Source organism: Pyxicephalus adspersus, chromosome 8 (genome assembly GCF_032062135.1).
Source record: "Pyxicephalus adspersus chromosome 8, UCB_Pads_2.0, whole genome shotgun sequence".
Taxonomy (NCBI): domain Eukaryota; kingdom Metazoa; phylum Chordata; class Amphibia; order Anura; family Pyxicephalidae; genus Pyxicephalus; species Pyxicephalus adspersus.
Genome location: NC_092865.1, coordinates 67,002,192 through 67,018,897, shown reverse-complemented (window position 1 = coordinate 67,018,897; position 16,706 = coordinate 67,002,192). Strand labels below are relative to the sequence as shown.

Below are 16,706 nucleotides of genomic sequence, written 5' to 3'. Positions count from 1 at the left end.
ATTCCATCACCCAGCTAACCTAAAGTCTCTATGATCCCCTGAGAAAGCCTTATGGTGAAATGCGTTGGATAATAAAACAACGTTGCTTCTTTAATTGTTTTTCTCCTAATGTTGAATGCTTTGTCATATCTACATTTCAGTTATGTCTAAAATTATATCTTTTGTCTTTCATTTTTAAAATATACAGAATATTGTTATAAAAAACCTATCTCCATAGTTGCTTTAATTTTGTATATTTTCCATTTGAGGGTTTGGCAAACATATTCACATCATAAAATCATTTCCTTTAATTTGGCAAATGTTTTCAATCCTTGACTAGAGCAACTCCATGTTCACTGCATCATACAGATTAACTGATCATAGTCTATCTTAGAAGAGCTTTAATAAATGAAGTCCAATGAGAAAAGATCTCTCGAAAATGAAGCAAAATCCTTTTTTAGACAGTTGTCATCAAGATTTTCCCTGTGTTCCAGCATACTACTTGTATTCTATCTACAAAGACAATATAGTAAAGGAGTCCAACTACCACCATCATTCCCGTATAAAGTGGACTGACCTGAAATCAGCGTCAAGCTCAAGCTGGGATCCTGCAATATTTGAAAATTTTTAAGAATATTTTCTTTTGACAGAACCGCAGAATTAAGAACCATTCTCAAGTGACCTTTGCCTAATCTTACATCTATGTGCAAAAAATGGGGAAGGCAATCAAAACAATCTATTCAGTTTGATGTTAATTGGTTTGCCATTTGAAGGCAAAATAAGTAGAAAAACTAATTCAGTAAATTGCAGAACTATGTCTGTTTAGTTCTGGTCCTGTCAAATGAAAGTCACCCTTGTATACAGACAGATGGTAGAGTAACAGTCTAATAGAATACAATTAATGTCAGCTTAAAGTTATTTGGGGATGTGATTGATAAATGACAGTGTAGTTTACCATAGTCATACATGAGCGGAGCTCTTGTCAAGAATGGCAGGAGATGATAGATACAGAAGCTGATTTACTAAAGAATTAAATGGTCTCTGCATATCAGATTGGGTAAATATTCACTTCAATTATCCAATCAGATGAACTGAGCAAACAGGAATTTTCTCTTCAAATAATTAGATTACTGAAGTAAATATTCATCCAATTTATTGTGTGAACATTCATAGTCCTGTAGTAAATCTGTCACCATGTCTTCTTTGGAAAAGCAACATGCATTGATTTTTTTATTTTTTTTTCAGTTGATTTGGTTTTTTTCAGTTGATTTGGTATATCTTAGCTTTACTACATTTTTCAATCTGATTGTCTGCTTTAGATTTAACACCAGCCATGTTGTTCAAGTTCCTGCTTGATTAGATACAAATGTATTTGATAGTTCGGTACGTTCTTATCTACTTTTGGTAAACCCAAAGCAGTTTTTTATTTTACCAACAAATTGTGCTGTTACTTTGCTTTATGAATGTGTTCCTATCTATATAATAATAATAAATATTATTCTTGGATTCTGGTGGTTTGCGTATGCCAAGCTAAAGTTGAGTAGTGATGGGGATTTTCCAACATATAAGTGTATACCCTCATATGTATGTAGCTATAGATCGACGGAAATTTTGGACCAAAATCCATTTCTGCATCTCATCGACGAGTAGTACAGATCAGACCCTCTCAGTGACTGACCCAATTCAGTGACAAATACTTTCCACTGGAGACCCCCTCAGTGACACACTCCACTATAAGTAACAAAACCCCCCTGGTGCAGACCCATTCACTTTCAAATCCCCTCAGTGACATTTTGAGGGCACTGAGAGATAGGCAGGGATAGCCCTCTATACAGACCCACAGCAAGCGTCAGACAGGGACCTTATTCTACCGCAGTCCTTCTCTAAGCTCCCACTCATCATGCTTTTGCACCCTCTTGGCAAAACCTATGGACTCCCAGGGTGAAGAAGCCCTGGCCAAATGCGAGTGTTGTGACTCCAGTTCCTACACAGAGTAGTAGACCATGTTTACTTAGCAGATTTCAATTTTGCAAGGTAACATTCACTTAGCTTTTAGACTAGATTTTCATCCCATTCACTTATGTAAGTAAAAAAAAACTTCTCTAATATTTCGGAAAATCAACCTTTTATATGAAAATATGACTGATACAATTGGTAGTTTATTTACAACATATAGACAATATACAAAAATATTTGTTTCAGTTTTGGGTTGGTATTTAATATTATACATAAGCATATTACACTATTGCACCAAAGACTAATCAAGAGCATAAAAAATCATTGTAGAAAAATGTAAATAGTAATAAACCAGACATCTTTATTCCTCATTCCCATCCATAGAGATATAAATTGATTGCTTTGAGAATAATAGTAATATATAAAGAGGGTGGTAGGCTCCATTCTCCTCTCTTTCTGGGAATGCCTACGTTTACAATATTATTGGTCAACAATCAGGGACATTGTACAACAGATGACAGATGCTCCAATCCCTGACGAACCTGCTTTTTTCCTTTTTATACCATAATTTTTTTCACAGAAGATGTACAGATATTCAGTAATTAGACATCTTATTGCATATTGGAGAAATGCTTTCTGTGCAGCCACAGACGAGTTAACAAGATCCACCGTATCCACCCTGAGCAGGGTCAGAAGAAGGATCCCGCTTGGGGGGGGCACATCGTCCAGAGCCACAGACCATGTCTCCCGTACAAGTCTCGGGCTCAGGGAAGTGGGTGGGATGTGTCCCTGGACACAACCCCCCCACTCTTCCATCGCAGGCTCAGATCTACGATGGGAAGTGGGCGGGGTTATGCCATCATGATGTCACAATTCTCCTGGTTTCTCCTCTTTGAGTGACACCAGATGCGTGCAGTGGGCCGCGAGTACATGATCCATTATTGAAAACGAAGCGGCACCCAACCACCATCCGCGGACCGGAAGTGGTCCGCAGCGGTGTTTGTATGAGATGCCGGTAAATGTACACAGTAGTCTGTGTACAAGCAATGCGAGCACATGACATGCAGCTCGATTGGCTGTCAGATGTCATGTGATCGCTTTGAAGCAGCAGAGGTGCACAGAGAGAAAAGAGAAGACGCCAGAGTATGTCTTCTCTTTTCTCTCTGTGCACCCCCCCCCCGCTCCTCAGAGAAATTTCCTTCCGTGAAACCGGTCCCTGGGGCCAAAAAGGTTGGGGACCGCTGGTCTGCGGGACGAAAAAGTTTTACGACCACTGGTATGGAGGACTTGACCTCTTCCATGAGGGGATCAAGTGGAATATTCTTTAATACATGGTTCTACTGGTCTCAATTTATCACTACTGTGGAATAATGTCGCCACCTGGGTTTGCCATGATCAAATGGGTCCCTTTCGGGGACATTCTCACCACACATCCAGGTCAATGCAATAATTAATGCCCTTAATTGCCCTCTCCTCAGTCCACAACCACTGCTTTCTCATCCTTTTTATCCTCCCTCCCTCTGTCTATACAGGCCGGATTGACAACCCATTTTCCTTAAGGGATATACATTCCTAGGGCATCCACAAGGCTGACATACTACATGAAATGTCACACTCTGACTGTGGACTGGGATAGTTTGATCTGTTGCAAGTGTACAAACTGTAAAGCAATCATACCCATGGGTTGCTACCAAGCCTACCGGCATTGTTACTGTTTTATACTGACTTTGTCATACCACATTTTATACTGTTTCTTTGTCTGATTTTGTACAAGCACACTGTTGTATACCCCCTTGGTTATTTCCCTTGATCCCCCCTTCCCTGTCCCTGGCCCCCTGGTTTTTGTTTATGCTTAATTCCTTGTATTAGCCCTTCCCTACCGGTTCTCCCCCATATAAAAAAAGAAAATGACTAAATAAATAAAGAATGTAATAATAATAATAATAATAATATTAATAATAATATTATATATGTGTGTACAGTGAGAAGCCTTAACAGTGATTTTTGTTCAGCACTATGGGCAGCTAAGTGACTACATAAGAGGCTCCCCCCTTGCAATTACTAAAACATATCAGCTAACTTTTATGGTATAGCCATGCTTCTTACAGTTGTATACATTTGAAGCAATTTAAACAAAAGCTGTCAAGGCTTTTAGCAGCTGGGGTGTGAAAACGCACACCATGCCTCTGGATGACTCCTAATAAGGCCAACACAATCAACAGTTCATTCTGTTTGTCTGGATAAAGATTTTTACTGATTTGATATTAGCAGCCAATCTAAAGACAAATTTATTAACAGGTTGGATATATAGAACTAACAAGCTCTATGGAGAATGTATAGAAATATTTTTTGTTCAGATTAATGTTAAAGTTTAAATTAAAAAAGAATAGTTGCATAGTACATATTTTTTATTATGTGTATAAAAATAATTATTCAGGTACATCTAAGTCAAGTAAATATTAAATATTGTATGTTAATTTTATGCATTCTCTTTTTGAACTAGCAGGTGGAGTCTTATTACTTTTTCACATTATTTTGTTTTTCTATTGCTTGATTGAGGTACTGGACTCTTATTTGCACAACTCAGCAAAATGTAAAAAATACAAAAAGCAAGCTTCCATTAACTATTCCAAAGCATATGATTTGCTGTCTGTTAAGCTAACCCATAGTGCTCTGGGAATTCTTTGTGATCAACATTGCTTTCTTTAACAAAGACTGTATGTTCTTAAAACTCATTAAAAGTTAGAAAACTTAGTGCCTTCAACATTACTAATCAAGTCCAATTGAATGTGGCTAGCTATTATATATAATAAAATGTAAAAAAGATCAACTTTTATAAATATAAAAAAATATTAAGCTAAAAAATAACTCAAAATCAGTATACTTTACCTTAACAAAATGTTTTTGTAAATGTTGGTATTTGGGAATCAGTTCTTTCCAAATGTTTGTGAATACTTGGTGTTTTTTTTCTGCTATACATATTTTTGCTAAATGTCTAATACAGTTTGTTTCTCATACTCAATTTTTCCTAGATACCAGTGTGGATTATTTTAGTATCCTGTCTCATGTAATAACCAGCCAAGCTGCTGTGATAAGGTAAGTGGTAATATTTTTTAAACAATTGAATTCTTTTCTAACAACATCTAAAAGTTTTAAATTTAAACCTGATCCCCTTGATACAATTTTGGCACTGACATTTTGGTGGGATAGGTGTAATAGGAAGTAAAACTTTTAAACACTGCTCCCAGCATGGGCTAATATTTGGGTTAAGCAAGCACCCAAAAGTGGGAGAACGCCCTGCCGTTTTACATTGGAGATCAAACGTCTGAAATTTAGGATACAGAAGGAGGGGTGTGAGTTGTGCTGCTTGAGGAACACTTTCACAGATTCTATAAAATTTGACTGCTAGTTGGAGATATATATTTACTTGAATGACTAATGCTTAGTCAAATATTTATTATAAGAGGTTATGATGTTGAGCAAGCTTTGCCACTAACAGAACGTGTCAGATCTGTGCCCAATCAGAATGGCCCAAAATAAGGGCCATAGTGCAGTGAAGCTTGGCGCTGCCTGAACTCCAACATTTAGATCTTTCTTTAGGTCACTTAAGCCGTCCATTACATTTAATGGACAATGGAAAAGATAAATCAGTTGTCGTGGTGCTCATAGCCTCCTACTTTATAATAAAATACCAAATTTTCATACACTTTCTGCTGTCTATATTTTTGGATCTTCTAGTTATTTTGCATTATGCTTATGAACATATGCTTAGTTTAAACTGCACAGATTTATTTCAGGTTTGCTTGATTGTTCTTTTAGTAATGTATTCAGAAATCTGATGACTTCCTTGAGATTCATCTTTTTCACTTTGTGATTGCTGGAACTAGATTTTAATGAATAATATTTGCCTGTTCATCTCATTCTTCAATACATTCTGGTTCACTGTAATTGAACACGCATGTTGCTAGGGATGCCGAACTGACATCAGTACTTCTGAATTGCATGAATGCAGTTTACATTTCCATGAAATGTATAAAACGTTGATGCTAGAAGATTGAGATCCCTATAGACCGGCATCTAGAATTTGCAAATGGAAACCAATGATGGCAAGTCATGTTTCTTAGTACTTGAACACGTTGGTAACATTTTTCTCTATCCATACACACATTTTTGTATAATATAATGATTATCCAATACAATGTTTTCATTTTGCTTGGTGAACTGTGGGCTCATGCTGTATCTAATGTATGTAAACGTTACACAGGCAGCCTTTCATATAAAGTAGTTATTTGGTAACCCTCCACTTCCATGACCCAAAGTAGTGCTAGAGGCTGTTAATTGCAAGCCATCTACTGGACGTCCTTGAAGATGTTCAGATTCCAGCTAAGAAATCTGGGACTAGAATGTAAAATTTGGAAGTTAAAATGCTCTTGGTGTTGCAAATTATCACAATTTGCATAAATTTAAGACCTTTCAAAGGGGTTTATTTAATATCAAATATCTGCTTATCTGCTTAATTTTAGGCAGATAAGCAAATATTTGTAATAACTAAGAGGCGTCGGAAACCAAAGGCTGCTTTACTCCACTTGCAGAATACTTTTAACTTCACAGATGATACACCTAACATCACCATAAGCCTCCAGTGCCATGTGCTTTACTAGCATGATCACAAGCTTTTATGTAGCAGTCAAGGACTTTCTGAGTGGGGGTGCCAAAAGCTTTATTCCCTACAAAAGGCAAAAACAGGGTAGTTTGGAGGGCCACAGTTTCCTACTCCCATTCACCAACCTTTTATTACCATTTAACCTTGGACACCACACCAAATATGGGCTCTTATATCACTCTCCACCACCACCAGAACCACTACCTTCTAGGACTTCAACCACTCAAATCCATATAAAGACCATGCTGAAGGTCATTTAAAAAAGGGCAAAAAGATTGAAAGCTTAAACTTTCCCAGGCATTGTTCTAGTACGTTAGCTTCCTTTCCCTTCTTTCTAACCCTACCTTCCATCCACCCATTTACCTCCCTGCTCACCAGTCCACTCACTGACTTTACCATAACCCTAAACACTTTCCTTAACTTTCTCCTCCCTGTCCACCCCTTCAGTCCCTGTCATTTTTTACCAGCTCTGGGCCCTTTCATTTGCTTGATTAACCATAATTGGTCCAACATCCTTCAAGTTCACTTTGTGTGGTCACTTACATCCTCCAACATGCATCCAGTCCCCTCAGGCTCTTGTAACCATATGGGAGGGGTAGAAGGACCTATCAACCATTCATGCCTAGCAATACCTAAATTGTTTGTATGCAGATTCGGGGAGAAGGGAAATTTCTTTTAAAGACCATTTACATGTGGGGAATCATTGTTTTTACCTAGGCAGTAGTATGTGGTAGAATGGGAAAACCCAAAATGATCTTTCCCAGGAGCCCTTTGTTGACTATGCAGGTCCTTCTTTCAAGTTTGACAGTTATGTTTTTTTAACTAAAGTAATATAGAATTTTAACCAAATTGGAAGTTAAAATGAAAGTTAGTTAATTTACTCTGAGATGTGTGTTCTCGTCAGCTGCTCGCTGTCTTGATTATTAGATTTTTTGTACCAACATGATTTCATATTGCTCCTATTATTTTCACAGCATCCAAAACAGTGCTAGAGGCTGTTAATTGCAAGCCATCTACTGGACGTCCTTGACGATGTTCAGATTCTAGCTAAGAAATCTGTGCCCAGAATGTAAAATTTAGACTTGCGTTAAAATGCTCTTGGTGTTGCAAATTATCACAATTTTCATAAATGTAAGAGCTTTCAAAGGGTTTTTTTTAAGGATAAGTTTGTGTTCATGCCAAAAAATATTGTTCCTACCCATGCAATAAAAATCCCAATGTTAACTGAATTCAGTAGAGATTACTTTTTTGGTTGCCAAGGCCTAAATTACATACAGAAGCTAGATGATTGGAGCCCAAGATGAATGATCATACTAATCTTTGTTTAAAATCTAGTCTGTGTATAGCGGTCCCCCAGTACCATTTATCAATTCACCCTAACTTACCTGAGGACAGTATAGGGCTTACCAATTCCAGAACAAATTAATTATTTGATTTTGGCACATGTTGTCAGTAACAATAAATAGTTAATCGTAAATCAGTTCTGAAGCTTATATCAGAAGACAGTTGAAAGTATGCAATACCCAAGTATTGGTAAACACACCTCCCTGCCTCCTGCAATACAATGCTTTGACAGTTTTAAAAGTGACTACAAATGTACTTTAGCCTCAAAAAGAAAAACGGATAATGAATGTACATTGAAGTGGGGATTAGGAGATCAAAATCCATAAACAAAAACTCGATTTGCCAACCAATGGTCGGCAAGAAAATTTTGGTGGTCTGCAGCTCTGGCCGGTGCACCCCCGAGCAGAGTCAGGGGAAGGACCCCGCTGAGGGGACGCACCAGCCAGAGCTGCAGACTACGTTCGCCATGGAGTTCCCAGGCTCAGGGAAGTGGGCGGGCTGTGTCCCTGGACATAACCCACCCACTCTCCCATTGCAGGCTCAGATTGGGCGGTGTTATGTCATAATGATGTCACTCTGGGGGAGGTTCCCCCCCCTTTGAGTGACACCCGGCTCCCGCGCATGTGGTTTAGTGGTCCGTCAGACCGAAAAGGTTGATGACCCCTGATTTAGAGGACCCTTCAACAGTGTGGCTCAGGCAGTGGGAGAGGGGAATAAAGGAGTCAGTCTCACTGCTGGCATCTTTTTCATATAGTTAATATAGAACAGTAATCCAGGAAGTGAGATGGACAGCTATATGTGAGTCTTCTCACCTCCTAAGGTATTGTAGAGCAGGGGTGTCAAACTCAAATACACAGTGGGCCAAAATTAAAAACTTAGACAAAGTTGCGGACCATACTTGAAACTGAAATAGCACGGCTACTACAATTCCCCGCATCAACAAAACAGTCCAATGCGGGGCTAAATGTTCTGAGTGGCTGGAACTGCCTCTTCACTGAAATAGCACTGCTACTACAATTCCCTGTGTCTTTAAAACAGTAGAATGCGGGGCCAAGCATAGGCAGAGAGGCCGCTTGTCTATAGACGCGAGTGATGCTGGGAATTGAAGTAGCAGCGCTATTTCAATGCAGCAGTCGGCTAGCTGCAATTTATATTTAGGATTCCTTTGGGGGCAAAAAAAAAGAAGTTGCGGGCCAGAGTTTGCCACCCCTGTTGTAGAGAGTGGAGTATATTAGAATGTCACTTACATATAGGTGGTAGAGCCAGGCACAAGGACTGCTCCTATCAAATCCAAAGATCCAAAGAAACCCATTGGGGTCATAGAAGATGGCACTATACAACATACAACTACTTGGAGATAGTGGACTGGAAAGTATGCCAGATTTCCAATCCTAACCTGGAGATGTATAGTTTGTAAATGTATACGTTCGTGCCTGTTGTAGGCTTCCTAAGGGGTAGTGGTACGTAGCAGAACATTGTAATGTCTTAGAAGCAACACAGCTATTGAAATAACAAAAGTCAATAACATAAAGTTGGTTCAGATGCGTGCATTTGAATACATTGTTATATGTCAGGCAAGGCCTCAGTAGCAAGAAACATAAATCGAAGATACATAGATATACCATATAAACATAGTCAAATATATTCCATATTCTAAATTTCAGAATTTACAGCTTCATTCTCCACTTTCGCATTGTCTCCCTGTGGGATGATCAGCACTTTGCTAGTATATTTTGAATAAATTTGCCAAAAAAATTAAACTAATTACTAGCACCAATCAAGGACTAAAACACAAGTTTTGAGAGAGCTGATTCATTAATTGCAGCTGAAGAAGCATTTTAGAATAAATGAACTGATAAGGTAAATAATAAATACAAAAATTCTCAATGGGGAAAGTGGTCCTAATAAAATTCACTAAATGGAAAATAGGCAGCACACATAACATGCACCCATTCATGAAAGAAAGGCTTGTGCAGTTCTGTCAAACAAATTAAGCAGTTTGTCAGCTGTGCCTGTTAATGTTCCCAGGTAGCACAAAAGAATATTTCAATAAAAGCTATTAAGAAGCTAGAAGAGATCTCCAATTAATAAAAGAAAAACGATAACAGTGTTTCTGTGCCAAGAAAACTTCAAACACATCAGCGAATACCTTTCTTATCTTAACAAAAACCTCTGCATTTGTTTCGTATATGAAGAACGCACTTTGCTCTGATAAATATTCATGAGCCTTGCCTGTTATTGGAAAATTGCAAAAAAGTTGAAGGCAGTGAAGTAGGAATTTATTTCAATTTGACTCTATTATAGTACCTAGGACATTGCAAATGTGCAAAGAGTATATATATATCAGGCCTGGAATTTGTAACCCTTATATAATATATATTATGAAGCAGTTGCTGTTGCTGGTAAAATTGAGTGCCATAGACTATTCATTTTCTCATATATCCCCATATGAAAGGGCTATATGTAGAAAATTGGTAATCTAAAATAGCGAGATGGGCACATTACTGGGTCAGGATCTTCAGTAATGGCACATTAAGATTTCAAATGTTTATTAGTCTTAAAGGGTGTTTTATACTACAGTGGTTATTCATTTCCTGACCATGCATTTTGTGTTTTATTGACCTTATGTAGAGAAAATAAAAATGGGGTGGTTAAATGTAACCACACACTTTTGATACTTTGCATACAAGCTAGGTTAGATACCTAGTGTTTTTGCCACTGGGCTGTAAGCCATTGTTGACCTATTTTTTGGTCATTAATTCATTGGCCCTTAATACTTTGTGAATCATAACCCAGAATAACTATGAAACTGTTCACCAAATTCCTGCACAATTTGTGCAGCAGTTAGGGCATGCTTTTTCAGGTGTGTGACTGAAACTACTGAAGCTGAAAGTTTAGGTTCATTTCCAGGTCGTGCCAACATTTGGCACCTGTACAAAACTGACTTCCCCACCACCCCCCAATTCAGTGACAGGGCTGCTGATAAGCCCCTGTTGGCTTAGGAGATATGGAGTGTTCGTGCAGTGGTGCACTTTGCACATCCCTGTCCACATTTGAGACAATTGGCATTTCTTAAAATGAGTTCACCAATGGCAACTTTATTTGCCATAAACTTTCATTGGTCCATTTTAGGAACTGTGATCACAGTCCTAGACCAGTGGTCGCCAACCTTTTTGGTCCCGCAGACCACTAAAATTACCGGCTGTGGACCACGCAAGCACGGGGAACCGGGTATCAGTCAAAGGGGGGAGAAACCTAGTGACGTTATGATGCTATAACTCACTCGCTCATCGAAGATCTGAGCCTGTCCAGAGACACAACCCGCCCACTTCCCTGAGCCAGGAATTTGTACACGGGAGGTGGTCCGTGGCTCTAGCGGGTGCCAGTGGGGTCTTTCTTCTGATCCTGCTCAGGGTGGGGCACCGGCCAGACCGGCGGACTACTGGTTGACGACCGCTATCCTAGACCAATTTATATATTGCTCGTGTGGATTCAACCTGTCTGCGGTATGCACAAAACCCAGGACTGAGATGTTATGATGTTTTTTTTTGCCAGGAGCAATAAATGATCACTTCCAAGCTGCACTGCACTCATGTAATCAGTAGAAAAATAACTCACAGGCAGCCCCTGCCCTAGTATTGCAAATTTGTGATGACATTCCATCCCGTGTCATTCAATAGAGCAACTGTGGAAAGCAGAATTCACAGAGGGAGCTTGGAGATGTTCTGCAGTTTTAAAATTGGAACACCACTACTTGCAAGGCTTTGCAGAAACTTGGACAGTCTTCTGCACCTTGAAGAGAGAAACATTGCCTTGGATGTGATGTGAGTTAGAGATCATTGGAAACTATATACATAAGTGTCATCCATGGATACATTCTTAAAGCTGGGTCTACACAGACGTTTTTACAAATGCATGTACCTACTGTGTTTATGCGTTTTTATGCATTTTATTAGGATTTTAAAGCTTGCCTTTAAAACACTGGAAAATGTCTATGCCGCATTTTTAACATGTTTACGTTTTAAGTCCTTTTAAATGTGGGAAAGCCAGAGAAAATGCCCCATTTAAATCAATGGAATCGTTTACCTGCGTTTTTGGGTGTTTTCCAACGCCACATTTTAATTTTTTAAATGTTACAAGCAAACGTTATAGATAACGCTCATAAACGTGCCTCAAGTAAACGGTGTAGACTGGTGTAGGATAGCCCATTGGAATGCATGGGAATTTCAAACATGGGCTTTTAAACCCTCAGGTTAAACGCTGGGGAAAACGTCCATGTAGACCAAGCCTAAGACAGAGGAGGCTCGTGTCCCAATGCACAGACACTGGTTCTACTGGACGATCTTGGTGCAACTTATATACAGGCAAAAGCTGGCAGGAAACCTCCAGCCATCAGTGTATGCATGTCAGCTGGGTTTCAGAAACCAAGGCACACAGCAGCAGCTACAGGGCATATACATGGGTGATATTTTTTTTATTATTAGGGATTTGTTCAGGGCCAACTTAGTTAATATTATCGACTTTTTTCATTTTAAGCTGCACACCCTATAGGCATTCATTTAAATTTTATACACTTAATATTATAGATGTACAAAAGAGAAGAACAATTTTAGGGCATTGGAGAGAACCAGTGATGTATGAATCTAGGCTATATGAAATTCAGTCTTAAATTACTACAAAGACTTTATATTTTATATTTTTCTCATGGCTTGGTTTGCTTTGAAAAAAGCTTTGCAGCTGCAAGTCATACCTGAGAGGTTTCCTGATGTCAGACATTTTCAGCTATATCTACTGCAGGTTTTGCAAAAAAAAAAAAAAAAAACATAAAATTATACAGAAAAACATGTATGGTACTAAGAATGCAATTATGGAATCTATCAGGAGAAATAAATGGCAAGCTCCTCTGATGCACAGTGATATATTCTCTGCATTTGCTTGCTTTATGTAAATGAATAGTGTAGGCAGAAAAACCTAAACAGAATCTGGCTTGCTGTTGGCAGAGATTGGCTTAGGGTTAGTCATTTTCTGCTATTTTTCTAGTGCGAAAAGACATAAAATATCAACATTTACATGAAAAGAACCCATTTTCAGAACAGTCCCAGAGGTTCTGACTTTGCTCTGGGAATTCTTTCCTTGTGTCTAAAACTATAAAATTCAGTGGCTTGGGATTTCTTAGAAAATAGGACAGTTTGTGCGATGATTAATAGTGAGGACTGGGGAGAGAACTACTTTATTTTGGTGCCAGTGATCTGCTTTCCCTATCAATTCCCTGTCCCCTCAGTGTCCCCAACAGGAAGGCAGCAGGGCCAACTCTAGTTGGTGACCAAATGCTCCCACACGGCCAGCATACTGGGTCACTTCAGCGCATTGGAATTCTGCTTCTCTCTGCGATCATCAGTAGGCAGCTGCTCTCCATATGGAGGTCTTCTTACTGCATATGGATATGTGGAGTCATGGCACTACTGAGACTTTAGATATGAGACTTTAGATTTTCACTCTAACACAACTTTTACCTTTTTATCCTTGAGGAACCCTTAAAATATTTTTCAAGTATTGGGGAACCCCTGCTATATTCAGTAGGTGTAAAAACTTCTATTTGCATTGGTTACCAGTAGGAAAAAAGAATGTCCTCCATACATTAGTGACCAGAATGCCACCTTTACATACAGCTTGTATTTATTATGTTTTTATTTATTTTATTTTTTTTAATGGGAGCACAGAGCCTCCTGGGAACCTATGTCACACATCCCGGGAGGCTCTAGCTACAAGCTTGCGCAGTGAGGTTAGGGCTCTTTTTTTCCCCTTTACAGTGGCTAGGTCACCCAAACCCGGAGCAAGAAGACCAGAGGAGACAGCAGAAGATGGTGGAGTCTGGCAATGATGAAGAGTAATTCCAAGACAACGTGGAACTGAATTGCAAGAAAGGCCAGCGCCATTGAGGGATCTGTGGGTAAAGATAAGTCCAAAGATAAGTGTATTTTTTGTTTTTAGTATACTTCAACTTTAAGATGAAACCTTGTGGTAAATCTGCTGCATACTTTGTCTCACTGCTTCTGTTTAGCATTGCCTTGCATTGCAACATAATCGATCCATGTAGTGTTACTGTAACAAGTGCTTCTCTATGGCTCCTAGGGATGTCTTGGCAATACACGGCACAAAGGGTCTGTTTATAAAGCAGTGAATTTGATATTGCCTGAAACAATTCCTGACTATGTTCTGGATTATAAAATATATTTAGGATAACTTGCTTTGCAATTTGAGTTATCTGGGAATACGAATGTTGAACAAGTACTGTAAAAACTAAACGTATTCTGGTATTTCTTTATGTTTTTATTTCATATATTTTCTGAAGGATTAGTAAAAAAATAACTACATTTGCTTTCTTTGTGTATTTGCATGTAATAAATTAGGAATGGGAGGGTCAGTTACAAAGGACATAAAGAACTCTATTGCTTTTAAGGATTACACTAACAAAAGGGGAAAGCATACGGAAGAACCCCACAACCACCACCGATAAGCGACCTGCATTATAATGTTTAAGGTGGTTCAAGACTAGTGTTGGTCGAATATCTCACTATTTTCATTTCATTCGACAGCTATTCTATCAAATAGTGAGATTTTGTTCGGGTGATCGAATGCTGAATTCGAACACCATTGAAGTCAATGGTGGGAGAATTCGGGTTATTTTTAGGGACTATTAAGGGCTGTTGTATGTGTTCTTGGATAGAGTTTCTCTATACAAGAACACAGGGCACTAGATGTGATGAATGGGGAAACTTGTCCCCATTCGACCTCTAGTGGCCCGGGGATCGCCTGCAGTCACAGCTGTGACCACAAAGTTCCCACGGTCATGAGACCGTGGCAACTGAACTACAGATGAACTCTGCAGTTCCACTACGATCCCCTGGGCACTACAGCTTAATTACCCTGTAGTGCCCCGGGGATCGCACACTCTTAATAATTGCAGACTCTGCTGCAATCATTGAGAAGATGCCCGACCGGCAAATATCTCTTACTCTGTAACATGCCCAGTAATATGATACATTTGTTACATTTTTCTAGCAGTGGATAAAAGAAAAATGTGCCAAATGTATCATAATATTACTATGCTGGAAAGTGTTTTACAGAGTAAGGGATATCATGTCATTGTAGGATAACCTGTAAAAACACATTTTTTTAATCTGAATTTCTGCTGTCGAATCCCGTTTATTTCAGATCAGGTGTACCCGAATTCGAACAGCCATTTCCGGGTCGAATATAAGAACAACCCAAATTCGAACACCAACACTATGCAAAACTGCCAGTGCAGAGTTCTACAAATTTCCTGGGATACATCCAGGCCATCAGCATCATCCCCATAAATAAAAATAAACCCAGTACCCCAAAAAAGTGAAAAAAATTTGATTTTACTTGAAAGGAATTATAACGGCCAACCACATGTGCATGTAAATCTCCAACACATAGTTGGGTCACGATTGAGTAATTATTTTATTGCCTTGATAAAGGGGTCGTTTTGTAGCCATGAATGGGCCATTGGTATCAACATTTTTCATTATTTCAGAAAATCAGACAGAGCCTGCCATATTTCAGGATATGGGTATTCAGATTTTTTTAGCCCCTTTGTCACTGGCCCATCCCTTGTATAGAATCAATTTCAGTTCTTTGTTTTATGAAGGATAAACCCTATATGTGGAGTTACCACAAATTCCTGTTTTCAGATTTGTACAGCACCCAGGCTCCCTCCCCACCTACTATTTGTATAGAAAAGCACAAAAGTGATGACATTATTGGGTCTAAAATAGATTATAATATAAAAAAGTTTGATAACATCCCATCATTTTTATAACATTTTATTATTTTATAATAAAATTGTATTAACATGTTAATGAGGGAGGAACCATGGATAGCAAAATATAAAGTATACTAACATAAATTGCTTAAATACAAACTATGTACAATGTATTGTACTAGTAATTTAATGTATGATAATTAAAAAATAATTTCACATATTTTAGAATATATTAGCAAATTTGAGGATTTTAATAGGGCATGTTCTGTGCTGATCAGGGCATTGTTATTTTCATCAATCTCTTGGATTTTTTGTTGTTGTTTTTCTCTTTATTCATTCATTCATCTTTATTCTCAGCTTTATAAGTTAGTGTTTCAGTATCTGCAACACATGCACGTTTCCGAAATCAAATCTAATATTATAAAGCATTTGCAATGACCACATAATAGGACTATTCATATTTCTCTGCTTCTCCCCAAGGACAATATTTCACAATCCTCACTGCAATCAATTATATCTTTCAGTTCTAAACAAACATATGGCATTGGTCCATTTTTACTGGGTTATTTTTAGTCTTATTTGTTTTTTCCAAATACCATAACCATAAAATGGCAATTAGTTAGCAGGGATAAAAATCCTCCATGTGGAATGTTAGATGCGTTTTTAGATATCATGTATCACATAGCAAACAATGGCCAAGCATGCATTGATTAGTTATTCTTTGCCCGGAGATGGGCAACAATGGGGATATTGGAGTTGCTATTGATGACTTTATCCTAAATTCACTAACTAGTGACCTTAAACAAACATTTTGAACTTTTAAGATTTCAGTGACTGCATTCCTGTTCACCAAAGGCTTACCATCAATTTAATATGATAATGCTCAATGGAAGGAATTTTTTATAAAGTGAACAATGCAGGATTCTCGTGATTCTCTGTTCTAGACTAACCATTTTTTATCCCATTTGACAACCC

General features: G+C 38.3%; 1 protein-coding gene across 1 annotated transcript in view; it reads left to right on the top strand.

Moving 5' to 3' along the window:
• Nucleotides 1–16,706, top strand: part of HRH1 (histamine receptor H1) — a 109,106-nt gene that overhangs the window by 42,605 nt on the left and 49,795 nt on the right. The window contains exon 2 of the mRNA XM_072421006.1: nt 4,968–5,031. The gene's annotated coding sequence lies outside the window, so the exon portion shown is untranslated. The remainder of the gene's footprint in view (nt 1–4,967; nt 5,032–16,706) is intronic.